This window comes from Rhinatrema bivittatum, chromosome 2 (genome assembly GCF_901001135.1).
Source record: "Rhinatrema bivittatum chromosome 2, aRhiBiv1.1, whole genome shotgun sequence".
Classification (NCBI taxonomy): domain Eukaryota; kingdom Metazoa; phylum Chordata; class Amphibia; order Gymnophiona; family Rhinatrematidae; genus Rhinatrema; species Rhinatrema bivittatum.
The window spans coordinates 45646141-45660261 of NC_042616.1; the positions used below are offsets into that span (position 1 = coordinate 45646141).

Consider the following 14121-nt stretch of genomic DNA (forward strand, 5'->3'; position numbering starts at 1 on the left):
GGCAATCCAAATCCTTTTTCCTTCGTGCTCTCGGTTCAGGGGTCAGCGCAGGTACAGCAGGCTGAGAGGGGCTGCCCAAAGAACCACCTCCACTAGATCCCAGTCTTGGTCTCATTCCTTCGTGGCCGACGGCTGTTCTGGGATACGAACCCTTCAGGTTCCACCTCAAAGTCCTCCCAATGAAATGCGGCCGGCCCATTCCTCCGCTCCCACCTTCGGTGGACGTCTGTCCCTTTTTCTCAAGGAATGGGCCAATATCACATTGGATCAGTAGGTCCTCGATGTGATTGCCAATGGCTATGCATTAGACTTTGCTCGAGAACTCCCCGACTGCTTTCTCATCTCTCCTTGTGGCTCTCGGAAGCGTCCAGTGGTGTGCCAGATGCTGGACAGGCTACAGGAGCTTGGGGCCATAGTCCCTGTACCCCTGGAGGAACAGGGATCCGGCCAGTATTCCATCTACTTCATCGTGCCCAAAAAGGATGGCTCCTTCCGACCGATGCTGGACCTCAAGAGGGTCAACCGAGCTCTCCGGGTGCCCCATTTTCGGATGGAGACCCTGCGAGCGGATAGCGGCAGTTCGCTCAGATGAATTTCTGGCCTCTCTCGACCTGACAGAGGCTTCCCTCCTGCTCCCAATCCGCCATGACCATCAGAAGTATCTCCGCTACACCATTCTGGGACACCACTTCCAGTTCCGGGCACTTCCGTTCGGCCTGGCCACCGCGCTGCGTACATTCACCAAGGTCATGATAGTGGTGGCGGCCTCCCTTCGTTGGGAGGGAGTCCTGGTCCACCCTTACCTGGACGACTGACTCATCCAGGCCAAGTCGGACAACCTGTGCACTGCAGTGGTCAACAGGGTCGTGACTTTTCTCTCCTCCCTCAGGTGGATTGTTAACTTCTCCAAGAGTCACCTCAAGCCCTCCCAGGTTCTGGAATTTCTAGGAGCCTGTTTTGACACCCGCGTGGGCAAAGTCCTACTACCCAAGCACCGGGCGCTCAAGCTCATGAGCCAGGTATAACATCTCTTATCTCTTTCGGTACCCACGGCCTGGGCCTATCTCCAGGTCCTGGGCTCCCTGGCTTCCATCATAGATCTGGTTCCTTGGGCTTTTGTGCATATGCATCCTCGACAGAAAGCGTTGCTGTCCCGCTGGAAGCCGGTCTCGCAGGAGTTCCAAAAACCCCTACTGCTCTCAGACTCTTACCATTGCCAGCATGCAGCGGTGGCTTTCACTCGCCCATCTCTTGAAAGGAGTGCCTTTGGAGACACCCCAGTGGATCGTTGTGACGACTGATGCCAGCCTCTCTGGCGGGCCACGCTTAAAGACCTCGCTCTTAAGACAGTATTTTTGGTCTCTATTTGCTCGGCCAGGAGAGTGTCCGAGCTCCAAGCCTTGTCTTGTCGGGAGCCCTTTCTCTGCTTTTTCTGACTCAGGTGTTTCCCTCAAGAAGGTGTCATCCTTTCTTCCAAAGGTCATGTCGTCTTTTCACGTCAATCAGTCAGTGGAGCTTCCTGCCTTTTCTCCTGAAGACATTGCACGCACGCCTGGCGGGAACCTCAGGCGTCTTGATGTAAAGAGAGTCCTATTCCAATACTTACAGGTTACTAACGAATTTTGCATCTCTGATCATCTCTTTGTCCTATGGAGCGGCCCAAATAGAGGTAACAAGGCCTCTCAGGCTACCATTGCTCGCTAGCTGAAGGAGGCCATTGCGTCGGTTTATATCTGTTGTGGCCAGTCGGTTCCGGAGGGTTTGAAGGCCCGTTCTTTGCATGCGCAATCTACTTCTTGGGTGGAGAGTCAGTCGGTCTCTCCTCAGGAAATCTGCAGGGTGGCTACTTGGAAGTCTCTGCATACTTTTGCTCATCATTATCACCTCAACGTCCAGGTGCCAGTGTTTTGCTCCTTCGGCAGGCAGGTGCTTCGAGCGGGTTTGTCTCGATCCCACCCTCTTTGGGGAAGCTTTGGTACATCCCACAGTCTGGACTGATCCGGGTACATACAGGGAAAGGAAAATTGGTTCTTACCTGCTAATTTTCGTTCCTGTAGTACCACGGATCAGTCCAGACTCCCGCCTGGGCTGTGGTTTCTTTTTGATTTGTCTGCTCGAAGGTTTTTTCCTTTTTTTGTTTGGTTCTTAACAGCATTTTGGATCCAGTTACTTCCTATCAGATCTTCAAGGCACCGGAAGTCTTTCTCAACTGGATATATATGTAAGAGCGGTTCTTTCATGTGTTGATAGTTCACATTATTTTATTTATTTATTTATTTATTTATTTATTTATTTAAAGCCTTTTTTATACCGGTATTAGTGTGAACATCATACCGGTTTACATTTCAACAGCAGGTTTGAGAAAATACATCATAACAGGGACTGCAAAAAATGGAGGGGGATCAAACCAAGTAAAGAGAGGAAGTAAAGTGCAACTGCAACGTAACGAGTAAACTTAGTTAAAAAGGGGTGACGAGTCAAATAGACAGTGTCAAATACACAGGAAAAAATGTTCAAAATATAAGAGGTCATATATACAGAGTCAGAGTAGAGTCATGGCTGTAATTAGCGCATTATGGAGAGGCAAAACAATGCAGCATGAGCGGGAGTAAGGAGGTAGGGAGAGGGGAGGGAAAGGTAGGGTGGGGGGAAGGAGGTGAAAGGCTTAGAGGATGGAGGAGGTGGGTTAGTCAGGGTAGGCTTGTCTAAATAGCCATGTTTTAAGTTTCTTTTTGAAACTGGAGGAGCATGGCTCTAGGCGGAGATTGGTCAGCAGGGAGTTCCAGCTTGAGGGGCCAGCAATTGAGAGAGCACGGTCTCTGGTGGAGGAAAGGTGTGCTATTTTAAGGGAAGGTACGAGCAGGGTTTCTTTATTGGCTGTTCTCATGGGTCGGTTGGACTGCACCATACTAAAAGGGATGTCAAGCCAATTGGAGTTGTGGGAGTAGATGGCCTTGTGAATGATAGTTAATGTTTTGTAGAGAATTCTGAACGGGATGGGGAGCCAGTGTAGGTCTTTAAGGATAGGGGTGATGTGGTCTGTTTTGCGGGTGTTGGAGATGATTCTAGCTGTCGCATTTTGGAGCATTGGCAGCGGTTTAATCGTGGAGTATGGGAGTCCTAAGAGGAGTGAGTTGCAGTAGTCCAGTTTCGAGGATAGGGTGGCTTGTATCACGGTGCGGAAATCTTGGGCGTGTAGTAGGGGTTTAAGTTTTTTTAGAACATTAAGTTTGTAAAAACCTTCCTTAAGAATGGAGCTCACGTATTTCTTCATGGTCAGCTGTTGGTCGAGGAAAATTCCTAAGTCTTTTACAAAGGATTGTGCGGCGATGGCCTTGAAGGCTGGGTCAGAGAAAAAGGAGGGATTAGGAGAGGAATGTGGGGAGATGAGTAAGAGCTCAGTTTTATTGGTATTAAGGGTAAGGTGAAGATTGGTGAGGAGGGAGTTGATCGATGTAAGGCAAGATTCCTGGTGTTTCAGCGCATCAGAAATAGAAGTGTGAATTGGGATGATGATTTGAACATCATCAGCATAGAGATAGAACTTGAGGTTAAGTTCAGAGAGTAGGTGGCAGAGCGGAGTGAGATAGATATTGAAGAGAGTGGAGGAGAGGGAGGAGCCTTGTGGGACTCCTTGTAGGAGGGGGTGGGGCGCAGAGATGGCATTGCCTATTTTAACAGAGAATTTTCTGTCGCATAGATATGATTTAAACCATAGTAGGGCAAGACCAGATATGCCAATCTCCTCAAGGCGGGCAAGTAGGCGGGTGTGGCATAAAGTGTCAAAAGCTGTGGCGATGTCTGAGGAGGTGGTCAGATAGAGAGAGTAAGAAGGATTCTGTATTGGAAGTATTTCCGGAAACCGAATTGAGCGGTGTGCAGGATCTTGTGGTTTTCAAGGTAGTCCATAAGTTGGGAAATTACATGTTGGTTGTTACTTGCTTGATCTTCTACTGGTTAACTTTACCTTTTCTTGCTTTGGTAATGTTTATACTGAAGGGATGCAAGGTGAGCACTGTCCTGATTCTAGGATACCCTTTAGTTTTTTTTCTCTCTCCATCTGCTGGATGGGAGGCTCAACCCACTGTCTGGACTGATCTGTGGTACTACAGGAACGAAAATTAGCAGGTAAGAACCAATTTTCCTATAGGTAGCAAGTAAGCACACAGTGGAGGCAATGCTAGTAGTTTTGTAAGAGTCAGCCATGCATATCTAATAGGGGCTATTAAGACATTCAAAGTGGTCGAGAAGGGCAATTCCCCTCTCGCTGCTTGGATTGCATAACTCAGATCTAGAGGGGGCGACTATAGTTTTCTCTGCCATTAAATTAACATAAGTAGACTTGCCTCGTAACCAGTTGCACACCAGCCTGAGATTACTAGCCAAATTATATGACCCCAAATCTGGGACCCCCATGCCGCCTTTCCCCCATTGTTCTTTCAATCAGCTAAGCGGGATCCTTGCCTTTTTACCATGCCAAATAAAGGCCCTCAATGCCTTTTCTAGGCACAACAGATCCTTGCGTTTGAAGGTCAAAGGCAAGTTTTGAAATATATAGAGCCACTTGGGAAGAATAACCATTTTAAACAGATTAATGCGACCTCCCAGCGAGAGAGGAAGGGACTGCCAAACCTTTAGTTGATCCTGGGAGTCAGTTAGCAAACGGGCAATATTTAAAGGATAGAATTTAGACAGTTGAGTAGACATCAATACTCCCAGATATTTAATCTTTCCCTTTGCCCAGGTCAACGGAAACGGTCCCTCCCATGTCTCCTGTACTGTCTGGGGGAATGCTAAGGCTTCTGATTTGTCTGTGTTAAGTTTGAAGCCTGAAAAGGAAACCAACTCCTGGAATACCTGTAAAAGTGAGGGGAGCGATTTCTTGAGGATCTGTTAAAAACACCAAAATATCATCTGCAAACACAGCATATTTAAATGTTTCTGATTGAAACTGAATCATTTGCAGGAGAGGTTCAAGTTGTAGAAGGAATAGTAGTGGAGACAGGGGGCATCTCTGCCTTGTGCCTCTACCAATTTGAAATTCCTCTGACAGCGATCCATTTGTTCCAATCGTCGCAGTCAGAGCTTGATATAATAACCAAATTGCAGCGTTAAAGAACATCTCAAAACCCATGTACTGGAGAATGTGAAACAAATAATCCCATTCAACTTTGTCGAACGCTTTTTCAGCGTCAAAACTTACTACTAGATAGGACTCCCCAGCCTGAGCACAAAGGGCCATTGCCATCAAAACTTTCCTGATGTTGGTGAGGGCGTACCTCTTCTGCACAAAACCTACCTGACCTGGGCCTATAAGGGAAGGAAGTAAGGTTGCCAACCTCTCAGCTAAGATCTTGGCTAAGAATTTCTGGTCTTGGTTTAGCAAGGAAATGGTCCGATAGGTGGTTGTGGACATTTGGTCCTTTCCCGGTTTAGGTATGAGAGTAATGTATGCTAAATTAGAGTGTACTGGGTAGGAACCATTAGAGATTAGTACATTGAAGGTACGGGTTAGTGGGGAAACTAATAAATCAATAAAAATTAACCCAGCTTCTCACCCCCTTGGCCCTATTCCAATCAAAATCCTGAAATTAATCCCAGAAATCATAGCCAAACCTATAGCTGATATCATTAACATTTCCCTAGAACAAGGAAGCTTCCCAGATGCCCTTAAATGTGCCATTATCAACCCAATACTAAAAAAAAACCACACCTGGACCCTGCCAACCCTACCAACTTCAGAACCATATCAAACCTCTCCTTTATCTCAAAAATCCTCAAAAAAACAGTAAACCACCAACTCTCCGAACATCTGGAAAACCAAAAAATACTCTACCCATCCCAACACGGATTCAGAAAAACACTCTGCACCGAAACACTCCTACTTACCCTCACCGACTCAGCCCTCAGAGGTCTTGATGCCGGCCAATCCTACCTTCTCATACTTCTTGACATATCCGCTGCATTCGACACTGTCAACCACAACACCCTCATCACCAGACTAAGCGAAATCGGACTAGACGGCACTACAATCAAATGGTTCAGCTCATTCATATCGAACAGAACCTACAAAGTAATCCTGAACAACAAGGAATCAAAACAATTCCCCCTTCCACACGGCGTACCTCAAGGATCATCACTCTCCTCCACCCTTTTCAACATCTACATGCTCCCACTCTGCAAACTCCTCACCAATCTGGGCCTCCAATACTTCATCAACGCCGATGATGTCCAAATTCTCATCCCTACGAATGACAACATACAAAACACCCTTATTCAATGGAATGCCATCTTTTCCCAAATACAGAACCTCCTAGCTCAAATAGCACTCACCCTTAACCACTCAAAAACAGAAATTTAACATCTCAAATAAACCCCCAGAATGGATCATTCAAAAAGGACCTTCCACACAAAGCGCAATTAACCTCATCACTTCAGCAAGAAACCTTTGTGTTACCCTAGACTCCCAGCTCAGCTTTCAAACCTACATTAACACAATAATAAAGGAAGGCTACTTCAAACTACAAATCCTCAAAAAAAATCAAACCACTATTACTCATCCAGGATTATCGATCCGTACTCCAAGCCCTCATTTTCTCCAAACTGGACTACTGCAACTCTATTCTCCTTGGACTCCCATCCTCCACCCTCAAGCCCCTCCAACTACTCCAAAACGCAGCAGCCAGATCCCTCACGAACAGCAAACACTCCACTTACATCACCCCCATACTAAAAGAACTCCACTGGCTCCCCATCACACACAGAATTCAATATAAAGCCCTCACCCTTTTACACAAGTCCCTCAACAACGAAAATACAGACTGGCTAAACGACATCCTTCACCTGTACACCTCCCAACGAAACCTACTGGATTGCTCTCCTTCCCCTCCAATAAAATGGCCTACCTCGTCTCAACCCGAGAACGAGCAATCTCAATAGCTGGCCCCATCTTATGGAACAAACTACCAGAATGTCTCATCACAGAACTTCAAAAATCACTAAAAACATGGCTATTTAAAAAAGCCTACCAAGCTTACAGCTAACACCATGACACCCACAATAACCTCTACAAAACCTAGTACTATAATAGTCAAGATAAACAATAATATTCTTTTTATCTTGCACTTTTATTACCATATATATATGTAACAAAACCGCTCCTCACTGTAATTATTCTGTCTCAATTTAATATAAAAGTGTGTCCTATAATCACACTATATGTATTTGTATATGTATGTATAGGTACTTACTTTATGTTTTTAAGATAAAATAGTATGGCCTATAATCACACTAGCTCACCATACAATATGTAAACCGATGTGATTCCCTGAGTGAATGTTGGTATATAAAAGCAAGCAAATAAATAAATAAGAGGTTTGTAAAACTCCGTTGTGTAACCATCCAGGCCCGGAGTCTTAAAACGCTTTGCTTGCCTAATGGTGTGCCTAACTTCATCTTCTTTTACAGGTTGATTTAACCAAAGTTGTTGCGCCTGGGCTTGTCGTGGTAAGTTAATCAAAGAAAGAAATCGCTCACAGACCACCGGGTCCCAAGATTCTGACCGATAGAGGTCAGAATAGTATTCTCAAAACATTTTCAAAATTGTGGGGGTATCGAAGACCACCCTACCCGATGTTATTTACACTTTAAAATAATAGAAGGACTAGGGGCCATTCCATGAAGTTAGCAAGTAGCACATTTAAGACTAATCGGAGAAAATTCTTTTTCACTCAACGCACAGTAAAGCTCTGGAATTTGTTGCCAGAGTATGTGGTTAGTGTAGCTGGGTTCAAAAAAGGTTTGGATAAGTTCTTGGAGGAGAAGTCCATTAATGGCTATTAATCAAGTTTACTTAGGGAATAGACACTGCTATTAATTGCATCAGTAGCATGGGATCTTCTTAGTGTTTGGGTACTTGCCAGGTTCTTGTGGCCTGGTTTGGCCTCTGTTGGAAACAGGATGCTGGGCTTGATGGACCCTTGGTCTGACCCAGCATTGCAATTTCTTATGTTCTTATGATGTATTTCAGATGGTGGCTATGTAGCGAGGGCCCCATTGTGTACTTATCAGATTTGACATCAGCTTGCCAGATTTATTACTAAATTGAAATAGTTTATGTTGGTAATATACTAGACTTTTTTTTGCCCTTTGATGCAGAAATGAGTTAATGGCTCCCTAAAGGACAAGGAAGCATTCCTTATTGACGCGGGATGATCATGCGACAGGGCTCACTTTGCCTGTTGGAGATGAGCACTCCGGGACGAAAGCTGTTTGTCTAACATTTTCCTCCTTCTCACCGTATATGAAATATCTCCCCACAATTCTGCCTTCGCTGTGTACCAAAATAGGATAGGGTCACTCAAGTGTTCTTTCCCGTCGATAGCAGGGATGAATTAGCCATGCTGTCCTGGGATCTGTCATTCAGGTCCGGGAGGCGGAGCTTGATAAAGCAGAGGATAGATCTTTGTTTCCCTCTGCGGCTGCGCGTGGGTTCCCGCGCAGGAAGTACAGATTCTCCTCAGTCTGTTCTTTCCGCGCGCGGGATCGCACGCGGAGCCAACACTCTCCTCAGAATGTCAAATCGGGCTTCAAGCGCTGCCGCTGTGGTAAGGTGATGTCGGTCACGGATGGCCATGACCGGTGTTACCGATGCCTCGGTGGTAGCCATGATGTCCCGAATTGCGAATTCTGCTCCAAAATGTCTCCAAGAGCCAAGCGACAGCGAGCGTATCGCTTACAGGAACGTCTAAGTACCTCAGACCCCTCTGAGGTACACTCTTCACCGGGCCCGGTGAAAAAGTTGAAGTATTCCGCTCCAAGGACGGCGTCGTCGGACACCCCACGCCCCAGTGACAAGAAGGTAGGAAAACAGGGCTCTGTTTTCCCCAAAAAACACGGAGCGCCCAGTATTTCGAGCAGAGACTCGAAGTGTGGCCTATCGCCAAACAAACGCGCAGACATGGCGCACAGAGAAGGACATAAGACGGCGCCGGAAACTCCACGGAGTGAATCGCAGAAGATGGCGCCGAGTCCAAGGGCGCGGACACTCACGGCGCCGAAAATAGGTCAGCAGACGGCGCCGAGTGCAACGGCGCCGATCTCCAAACACCGCACGGCGCCGGAATCAAGCCACCAGACCAAGATGAAATCGGCCCACCATAGAGCTCCGAAGCAGACGGCGCCGAAGACATCTACTTCCTCGGCGCGGGGGAAATCCGACCACGCGCCGTCTCTTTCGGCGCCGTCTAAGACGCCGGCGCCGTCAAGGGCGCAGGAGATGTCGGAGCCGTCGAAGGTACAGGACTCACTGGCATCCAGACCAGCACAAGAGAGGTCGGCGCCGACAACGACGCGGGAACCAAGCTCCAGGGCTGCTTCACCAGAAACATCAGCCCCAAAGAGGGCACCAATGCCATCGGCCTCACACAACACAGGAGTACATAAGAAAACAACCTCCGAGTTGGGGCCAAAACCACGTCCAAAGAAGCGACCACTCCCTGCCTCACCTGACTCTTCCTACAAAAGTGATAGAGCATCAGGGAAGAACGGAATAGGCCCAGAGGGACGGTTTGTCACAGAACATACAGACAAACGTCCGGAAAGATACTCCCTCTCAAAACATCATAGGGAACATTCTCACAAGCGTACTAAGAAATCGCCTTCTAGAGAATCTAGGGCCTCCAAGAGACAGTCTTCACATGACTCAAATACCTCAAAAACGAGACATGCTACGCAGGGATGAGAAGCGCACCATCGACGCAGACGGGAAAGGGCGGTCAGCCCGTCCACCTCCAGGTCATCCAAACCATCCAGATCAAGAGGCTCACATTCCCCGATTTATGTGACTTCCTCTCAGGCATCTTCTCCATCCAAGACCTCCAGCACACCAGACGGTGCGTCTAAACCTAGTACAAGCCACCATAGACCAGAGATGACAAAAGCCACCAAGGATGCGTTCTGGCAACTATCCCAATCCCTGGCGGGATTTTATAGCACATTGGAATCATCATTCAAATTGGGAAAAGATTCCAAGATTACACAACCGGAAGCGGAGGACACACCCCCATTACCGGACAGAGAAGATATACCAACCTCGCCGGAGCGGGATACTCCTCAATCCTCTCCACACCATTGGAACTCACCAGAACACTTCCACTCTCCGACTGAATCCCCCTCTTCATCCACGGGGTATCCTTCGGATGTTCCAGACACTCAACCGGAACCATACTCTCCCCCCCGGAGGACTTATCATATCCTCGCCTTTTTAGAAAAAATGGCGAACATCCTCCAGTTACAATTTCTAAAGGAACCTGATCCTAGAGCAGAGACCCTAGGACTGTTAAAAATTTTTGATGTACCGGGGGAACCCACCACCCTTCCGCCTCATGATCTCCTGCACAAACTCATGTTAAAATCATGGGAAACTCCCTTCTCGCTACAGGCCGTATCTAGAAATCAGATATTAAGTTCCGTATAAAGAAAGAAGCTCCGTACGCACTCCTCAACTGCCTCACGAGTCCGTAGTAGTAGAATCGGCAATGCAGCGCTTCAGAAAACAAAAGCTTCATGCCACATATCCTCCCAATAAGGACCTTAAGTACCTAGACGAAGTTGGGAGGAAAAATCTATCAAATTCAATGCTCACTACTCGTATCATCCACCACCAGTTTTACATGATTCAATACATGTACGAGTGCATACAGGCCACTAAAGGATTCCTCTCCACTACAGCGGAGAAATTACCACAAACACTTCATGATATGGAGGAATGCTCAAGGCATCTCTTACGTTCCATGTACGAGGGAATGGAGACTTCAGCAAGAGCGTCGGCCACAGCCATAGCGGCGCGGAGAACCGCGTGGCTACGTTCCAGCTCTATTAGGGAGGACGTGCATGAAAACTCGCGAACCTTCCATGCACAGGGGAACACCTTTTCGGCACCAAACTACAGGAGACTGTGGGAAAACTAAAGGAGGAAGCATTAGCGGTACAGTCGCTGCAATCGCATCAACCTTACCAGTCTTCCAGACGGGGCTACCCATACCCTCGCAGATCGTCATATGGACGTCGTCCATATCGCTCTTATCAAGGATATCGTGCTCAAACCGTATTCTACATACCAGAGATCACAATCTAACCAACACACCGCTCAAATTCCACGAAGGGGTAAACAACGGGCGCCCGTCACAAACCCAGACACAACCGGCGGCAGCTAAGCCGGTTCAATCTTTTTGAATCTAATGCCACCACCACGTCCATCTACTACCGCCGGGACGAATCCAAGCTCGTCTACAAGTGTGGGGAACATATAACATCAGACCAATGGGTTCTCGACATTGTACGTCAGGGGTATCATCTACATTTTCAGTCAAAACCTCACCTTCCCACAATTCACCTCTCCAAACCAGCTGCGGTCTCACCCACAGCTTCAACAGGAGATATCCCTCCTTTGTCAAGCAAAGGCCATAACACTTCTTCCCAAGAACTTGCACAACCAAGGTTTCTATTCTCCATACTTCCTCATCCCAAAGAAATCAGGCGGCCTACGTCCGATCTTGGATCTACGCGAACTCAACAAATTTCTGGTAAAGGAAAAATTCAAAATGGTATCCCTGAAGTCAATCCTTCCACTCTTGCAGACCAACGACTGGATGTGTTCAATCGACCTGAAGGATGCATACACCCACATTCCAATGCACCCCTCTTCCTGGCGTTACCTATGCTTTCGTTACCAACACAATCATTACCAGTACAGAGTACTCCCCTTTGGGTTATCAGCTGCACCCAGAGTGTTCACCAAGTGCATGGTAGTGGTGGTGGCTCATCTCAGACTACAGGGAATGACAATCTTCCCTTATTTGGACGATTGGCTAATAGTAGCTCAGACCCGAGAACTCCTCAACTCTCACCTACATCTCATCCTGCAATGTTTACAACACTTGGGGTTGGTAGTCAACTTCCAGAAGTCTCACTTACAACCGACGCAACAACTCCAATTTATAGGGGCATATCTGGACACTACGCGAACCAGAGCATATCTGCCGCAGGACAGACAACTTCAGTTACGACAGCTCCTACTGAAGCTGCACACAAAGCAAAGAACATCAGCACGTCAGGTTCTAGTAGTCCTCGGCCACATGGCAGCAGCCAATTTCCTGGTTCCGAATACCAAATTACACATGAGAAGATTACAGTGGGGACTCAAACGACAGTGGAGACAGCATTCGCAGCCTCTCACTCAGTCCATCCTCTTAACAAGGGAAATGCTCAAGGACATAGCTTGGTGGCTCCTTCCATCCACCTTAGTGAAAGGAGCTCTCTTTCGACAGCCCATACACAACACAGTCCTCACGACGGACGCTTCCCGAAAAGGCTGGGGAGCACATCTAGAGGTATACGAGACGCAGGGATTATGGACTTTAGCAGAAACAATCCCTACAGATCAACTTACTGGAGCTGAGAGCAATTCGACTGGCGTTGCGAGCATTCCAGACATTTTTGCGTGGCCGCAGACTCATGGTATATACGGACAATCAAGTGGCAATGTTCTATATAAACAAACAGGGGGGCTCAGGCTCCTGGATCCTGTGCAGAGAAACACTACAGATTTTCCACCTAGCTCAGAAACAGAGCATCCATCTTCAGGCTACATATCTGCCAGGAATAGCAAATACAAGGGCGGACAAATTAAGTCGTATTTTTCATCCCCACGAATGGTCCCTCAATGGAGAAGTAATTCTCCACATATTCAGCAAGTGGGGAACTCCGACAATAGACCTGTTTGCTACGGAACACAACACGCAGCTTCCCAAGTTCTGTTCCCTCCATTCCAGCAGGCTCAGGATAGCACAGGACGCTTTTCTGATCCCGTGGTCTTCAGGCCTTCTATATGCCTTTCCACCGATCCCTCTGATCACCAGGACCATACAAAAGTGCATAGCAGACAGGGCACAAATGATACTCATCGCCCCAGCTTGGCCACGCCAACCATGGTACAGTTACCTCCTTCGCCTTTCAGTGGACGATCCGATCAGACTTCCGAATCGTCCAGACCTTCTACTCCAGGAGCAAGGAACGCTGCTACATCCGCTACACTCCTCCCTCCATTTGACAGCCTGGAGGCTGACAGGTGGTTGCTAACACAACAAGAAGTTTCTCAGAGGGCTCAGCTCATACTTCTCGAATCCAGGAAAACCCTCCACTAGATTGAACTATAGTTACAAGTGGAAGAGGTATACCTCGTGGTGTCTTTTGAACCAGGTTTCTCCCATGGATTGCACGCCTCAACAATTGCTGAATTATCTGCACACCCTATACGAAGCGGGCTTAGCAACAGCATCCATTCGAGTCCACCTGAGCGCTATTGCAGCCTACCATAGGCCAGTTAATAATGTAACAATAGCGGCTCATCCTCTTCTGGCTCGATTTCTTAAAGGCATGCTCCACATTAGACCACCGTACAAGAAACCGGCAGTTCCATGGAACATCAACATAGTATTAGAACAACTTATGCGTGCTCCATTCGAACCCATAGAATCCGCACACTTAAAATACCTAACCTGGAAAGTAGTATTTCTTGTCGCAGTCACTTCAACGAGACGGGTAAGCGAACTACAGGCGTTGGTTCATTATGAACCATACCTACAGTTTTTCCATCAGAAGGTAGTACTACGGACGCACCCCTCCTTCCTGCCAAAGGTCGTGTCACAATTTCATATTAATCAGACTATTGACTTACCAACCTTTTTTCCAAAGCCGCATGCCAATGAACGCGAATCCTTACTGCATACACTGGATTGTAAAAGAGCATTAGCTTATTACAGAAATAGAACAGCGGCTGCTTCACGACCATCTCAACTATTTTTGTCCTTTGACCCTAAGGGACCTGGACTTCCGGTCACAAAACGAACCATTTCGAGCTGGATTATCCAATGCATCCAGTTCTGCTATGACAAACAGAACTTAACATTACTTCCTAAACCTAAGGCGCACCAGGTGCGGGCCCTATCAACAACATGGGCTCACCTCAGGAATATTCAGCCCATAGATATATGCAAGGCGGCGACTTGGACATCGCTTCACACTTTCACAGCACATTACTGCTTGGATCAACAAGCTTCG

General features: G+C 47.3%; 1 protein-coding gene across 11 annotated transcripts in view; it reads left to right on the forward strand.

Moving 5' to 3' along the window:
- The window catches only part of ATG9B (autophagy related 9B), a 268139-nt gene that overhangs the window by 10648 nt on the left and 243370 nt on the right, over positions 1–14121 (forward strand). Inside the window, exon 2 of one of the 11 annotated variants that reach the window (XM_029587962.1) lies at positions 7468–7506. The exons of the other annotated variants lie outside the window; for them this stretch is intronic. The gene's annotated coding sequence lies outside the window, so the exon portion shown is untranslated. The remainder of the gene's footprint in view (positions 1–7467; positions 7507–14121) is intronic. 11 annotated transcript variants of the gene reach the window in all.